The sequence below is a fragment of the Scyliorhinus torazame genome, chromosome 20, assembly GCF_047496885.1.
Source record: "Scyliorhinus torazame isolate Kashiwa2021f chromosome 20, sScyTor2.1, whole genome shotgun sequence".
NCBI classification, from domain to species: Eukaryota; Metazoa; Chordata; class Chondrichthyes; order Carcharhiniformes; family Scyliorhinidae; genus Scyliorhinus; species Scyliorhinus torazame.
Window position 1 is genome coordinate 32,236,912 of NC_092726.1, and position 6,351 is coordinate 32,243,262.

The window sequence follows — 6,351 nt, forward strand, 5'->3', positions numbered from 1 at the left end:
CCGCTTTGGGGCGCAAAATGTATAAAAGCAGAAAATGCCGCAAAACCTGACTTCCCCTTTTCTCTCTTGTCCAGTTGTCTCATCCTGACCAATTTAAGGCCTTTCAGGCTCCAAAGCATTGCTAGTTTTTCTGCCGGCGGGAGCTTCGTGCACGAATGTTGCGAGCCGATGGACTCGCGGACTTGTGGCAGCCAGGCTCCGTTTTCAGCTGATATGCCACACAGATTTCCTGCTGCTTTTTACAGGCCACTCACCTTCACACTCGGATGCCGACTTGCCTTCTCCTCACTTCAGTTACCACATCCCTTCATCCTGCACAACGGGGAAGTGTGGCGACAGACTGAACGGCATCCTCTTTGGATGTAGGTATACCTTCACGGCGTCTCTTTTCGTTCTCCTGACTCCACGACCAACACGCTAGGGTGGAGCTCAGGGAGACTAGACATTGCCCCCTGTTGGATACCGCCAGTACTTGCTGCTTGCACGGATTGTCCTTTGTTCGGCAAAGGTGGAGATTTCTTCGACTCCCTCCGTTGGGTGTCACTGGCCTTCACAGCGTCTCCATTTCATCTGGTGACGACAGGTGACGGCTTGCCAGACGATGTCTTCCTGTTGTGTTTTACTGGTTCTGCATGCTCAGACTCCACCGTGCTCGGCCAAGCTGGATGTCTCTTGACCAACAGTGAGCGTAGCCTGAAAGTTCCAAAGCACAGTCGAGCGCAGCAATAGCGCACAACAGTCCATCAATTGTATTTAAACAGTGCCCTCGAGTCAATTAAATGCATTTCAACAGTGCCCGATTGTGAATCAAATGCATTTAAACAGTGCCCTAAGTTAAATCAAATGCATTCAAACAATGCCCTACAGTAAACCAAACGTTTTTGAACAGTGCTTTCTAGTAAATCAAATGTATTTAAATAGTGCCCTACAGTAAATGAAATGCATTTAAACAGTGACACAGTCAATCAAATGTATTTAAACAGGCGCTGCAATAAATTAAATGCGTTTAAACAGTGCCCTACCGGAAACTAAATGCATTTAAAAAGTGCCATGAAGTAAATCAAATGCATTCAAACAGTGCCCGACAGTGAGCCAAATATATTAAATCGTGATTTATAGTAAATTAATTGCATTTAAACAGTGCCTGACAGTAAATCAAAAGTATTTAAATTTGCGCCTTGGAATAAATTAAATGCGTTTACACAGTGTCCGACACGAAATCAAACGCATTGAAACAATGCCCTCCAGTAAGTCAAGTGCATTTAAACAGTGCCCGGCAGCAAACTAAAGGCATTTAAACAGTGCCCTGCAGTAAATCAAATGCATTTAAACTGCCCGACAGTAAATCAAATGTATTTAAACAGTGCCCCAGAATACATCCAAAGTATTTAAACAGTGTACTGCAGTGAATAAAATATAATTAAATAGCGCACAACAGTCCATCAAATGTATTTAAACAGTGCCCCAGAATACATCCAAAGTATTTAAACAGTGTACTGCAGTAAATCAAATATAATTAAATAGCGCACAACAGTCCATCAAATGCATTTAAACATTGCCCTCGAGTCAATTAAATGCATTTAAACAGTGCCCTACAGTAAATCAAATGCATTTGAACAGTGGCCTAAAATAAATCAATTATATCTAAACGGTGCCAAATGTATTTAAACAGTTCTTTATAGTAAATTAAATGCATTTAAACAGTGCCGACAATAAATCAAATGTATTTAAACAGTGCCCCGACAGTCAATCAAATGCGTTTAAACACTGCGCAAGAGTAAAACAAATACTTTTAAACAGTGCACCACAGTAAATCAAATGCATTTAAACAGTGCCCTACAGTAAATCAAATGCATTTAAACAGTGCCCTACAGTAAATCAAATGCATTTAAACAGTGCCCAACAGTAAATCAAATGCATTTTGTTCCCTACAGTAAACTAATTGCATTTAAATAGTGCCCGATACTCAAATGCATTTAAACATTGCCCTCCTGTGAATCAAAAGCATTTAAACAGTGTTCTACGTTAAATCAAATGCATTTAAACAGTGCCCTACAGTAAACCAAATGCATTTAAACAGTGACATAGTAAATCAAATGTTTTTAAACAGGCGCTACAATAAATCAAATGCATTTAAACAGTATCCTACAGTGAACTAAATGCATTATTAAAATGCCCTGCAGTGAATCAAATGCATTCAAACAGTGCCCTACAGTATACGAAATGCTTTTAAACAGTTTCTGACAGTTATCTGAATGCATTTAAAGAGTGCCCAACACTCAAATGCATATAAGTAGTGCCCTACAGTAAATTAAATGAATGTAAACAGTGCCCTGTTGTAAACCAAATGCGTTTAAATAGTGCGGTGAAGTAAATGAAATGCATTTAAACTGTGCCCTACAATAAATCAAACGCATTTTAACAGTGCCCATAGTAAATCAATGCATTTAAACAGTGCCCTACAGGAAATCAAATGCATTTATACAGTGCCCTACAGTAAACCAAATGCATTTAAACAGTGCCCTATAGTCAATCAAATGTATTTAAACAGTGCCCTACAGTCAAACGGACCTTATTTAAACAGAGCCTTACAGTAACACACCAATTAAAAGTGCCCTACTGTAATCGGACTTAAAATGTGCCCGATAATAAATCATGTTTTTAAACATTAAACATGTTTATGTAAAGCGAATTGCTTTGGAGACCTAAAAAACAACTTTCCCGAGGCCAGTATATGCCCTTCCAAAAACTGAACGGGATCCAGCCAAAATAATACTGTTCCATATTTCTATCCAGCATATTAATTCTGCTCCATTTTAATATGCAGCCATATTAAAACGGCTCCATATTAATACTGTTCCATATTAATACTCTTCCACATTAATACTGTTCCATATTAATACTGTTCCATATTCGTGCTGCTTCATTTTAAGACCGTTACAAATGAGTACTGTTCCCTATTAATGTCCAGCATATAAACATTGTTCCATATTAATATTCGCTCATATTATAACTTTTCCATATTAGTAGTGTTCCATATTAATACTGTTCTATATGATTACTGTTACATATTAATATCCAGCCATGTTAACGCTGTTCCATATTAGTACTGTTCCTAATTAATATCTGGCCATTTTAATATCCGGCTATATTAACACTGTTCCATACTAATACAGTTCCATATTAACATCCAGCCACATTCCATATTAATAATAATTATCTTTGTCACAAGTAGTCTTACATTAACACAACAACGAAGTTACTGTGAAAAGCCCTTCGTCGCCACATTCTGGCGCCTGTTCGGGGACACAGAGGGAGAATTCAGAATGTCCAATTCACCTAACAAGCACGTCTTTCGGGCCTTGTGGGAGGAAACCGGAGCACCCGCAGGAAATGCACGCAGACACCGGGAGAACATGCAGGCTCCGCAAAGAGAGTGACCCAATCTAGGAATCAAATCTGGGACCCTGGAGCTGTGAAGATATGGTTCCATATTAATACTGTTCCATATTAGTACTGTTCCATATTAATATTCAGCCATATCAATACTATTCCATATTAATACGGTTCCAAGTTAATATGCAGCCATATTAATACTGCTCCATATGAATAATGTTCCATATTAATATCCAGCCACATTAATGCTGTTCCATACCAATATGGTTCCATATTAATATGCAGCCAGATTAATACGTTTTTGCTCAATGCCTGCTACCCCGCCCCCCACATGGAGGTTGGACATGGCCCGACTTGCCCAGAATGCTTTGTGCAAGAAAATATCACAGGCCACAGATGACTATATTATTAATAACTAGAATGGGGAAGTCCCGCCCTTCACGCTCTGGGAGGCCACGAAGGCTGAGATCAGGGGTGATATCATGGCCAAGAACGCACGTAGAGACAAGGTAGAGAGGGCGGCTAGGCGACAGTTGTGGACTCCATACTGGAGGTAGACAGGCGATACTCTGAGGGCCCGAACAAAGAACTCCTGGCGGAGAGGAAAACGCTACAAATGGACTTTGATCTGCTCTCCACGAGGGAAGCATTGCAGCAACACCGCCAGGTACGGGAGACCCTTTACGAACACGGAGATAAAGCCAGCCACTGCTGGTTCGCCAGCTGAGAAAGCAGGCAGCCACGGGGGTAATAGCTCAGATTAGAAGCAGCAGACCGAATCCAGTGACGGAGCCAAAAAATGTCTACGAGGCATTTGAGACCTTCTACCGGGGGCTATTCACCCTCAAGCCCTCAGCTTAGGGATGAAACAGTTCATCGATGGACGGGACACACCAGTTGTGAGACAGGCTGAAAATGGGACTGGAAGCACCAGTAAAACTGGGAGAAGGATAGCGCAGTGGTGAGCCCTCGTTCCTCATGGTCCCGCCCGCCCCACACATCCCTGTGACGATGGATGTGGCTGTCCTGCAACCCAGTTGTGTGTCGAAGCTGGGATTCGTCTTTCTGGAGCGCAGGAGGTTATGGGGAATTTAAACAAGTCTTCAACGTAATAAAGATTTTTTTTTAATGATAGAAATGGATAGATCCTCTGCCCCCAATTGCTCGACTGCATGAATCCCACCTTAGTTAGTGTCCTAATCCACCGGACTTTCCACAATACCATATCCAGCAATACTCAGGAAGAATAATTGTTTTCCTATCCAGCCGACTGTTCTATATTGAAGAAGCTGGTAAACTTTAGAAGGACAATTCTGCCTTCCTATCCACACTGCTGTTCACACATCAGTGCACTACGTCGATATATACTTTGGACTGACTTTTCTGTGTCATTTTTGGCTCTATTGTTCATAAAAACAGATCAAGCTGAGCTGAACGAGATCTGCGTGTCCCCAGTGCACTCTGCTGAACACATCCAGATATAGTCTGGAGTAATATTTCGCTCTTCCGTTCTAACCTGGTGCTCCAACGGACACATGCACCTGCCCTGCAGCCGAACATGTATGTGTTTCATTTCCCAACCACTGTCCACACCCACTGACCCAAGCTGGACTTCAGAAGCCAATCTGCCTGTGCCATTCGCCTTGGATTGTTTCGAAATCCCACGTCAGGCTCGAATGCAGGTTACAATTCTTTATAGAATCATAGAATCCCGACAGAGCGGAAGGCGGGTCATTCGGCCCAACGAGTCTGCACCAGCCCTTAGAAAGAGCAACCTATTTAATCCCACACCGCCACCCTATCCACATTCTCGCAACCCAAACAAACCTAAAGGGCAATTTAGCACGGCGAATCCACCTGACTTGCACATATTTGGACTGTGGGAGGAAAACAGAGAACCCAGAGGAAACCGTGTCAGAGAAAGTGCAAACTCCACATGGACAGACATCCGAGGCGGGAATTGAACCTGGGTTGCTGGCGCGCTGAGGCAAGCGTGTAAACTACTGTGACACCGGATTGCAGCCTCCTGGACTCTGCACTGCACAGATTCACCGTGTAGGACAATCTCTGGGGTCTCTGACAGCCTCTTTTTTGTTTTACAATGAAATACACAGTTCTTAAAATTTAGAGTAGTCAATTATTTTTCCAATTTATGGTGGCTAATCCACCTACCTCTCACATCTTTGAGTTGTGGGGTGAGACTCACGCAGAACCGGGGAGAATGTGCAAACTCCACGCGGCCAGTGACCCGGGGCCGGGGTCGCAATGTGGACTGGGAACTTCAGGAAATTAGGAGAGCAAAAACGGTACATGAAAGGATACAGGCAGGTAAAATGAACGAACGTCCTAAGTAATTTTACCAGCTCATTAAGGGTAAAAGGATAACTCGGGATATAGCCCGAAAACATGGGCTATCGCATCTCGGCCTTTTGGTTCAGATCAAGTGTAGTATCTGTTCTTATCAGTTTAATATCTGGAATGTCCCCTTCGGGGGACCGAATATTAAATTGATTTTTGGGACACGGAGATGGTTCAGGGGCTTTCTTGCTCCGCTCCAGGCATCAACCTGGTCTTGCAATGTTTCCAGGAATGGTGCCTTCACCCCGCTTTGGGCACAAATAGTGCAAAAGCAGAAAATGGCGCAAAACCTGGCTTCCCCTCTTCTGTCTTGTCCAGTTGTCTCATCCTGACCAATTAAAAAATTTTCAGGCTCCAGAGCATTGCTAGCTTTTCTGCTGGCGGGCGCTTCGCGCACTAATGTCGTGAGCCTATGGGCTCGCGGACTTGCGGCAGCCAGGCTCCGTTTTCAGCTGATATGCCAAACAGATTTCCTGCTGCTTTTTACAGGCCACTCACTCTCACCCTCGGATGCCTACTTGCCTTCTCCTCACTTCAGTTACCACATCCCTTCATCCTGCGCAACGGGGAAGTGTGGCGACAGACTGAACGGCATCC

General features: G+C 43.3%; 1 non-coding gene across 1 annotated transcript; it reads left to right on the forward strand.

Moving 5' to 3' along the window:
* The first annotated feature begins 5,809 nt into the window (after positions 1–5,809).
* Positions 5,810–5,999, forward strand: LOC140397901 (U2 spliceosomal RNA). Its single transcript, XR_011937323.1, has one exon. It is a non-coding gene; the product is annotated as a U2 spliceosomal RNA (small nuclear RNA).
* The last annotated feature ends 352 nt before the right edge of the window (positions 6,000–6,351 follow it).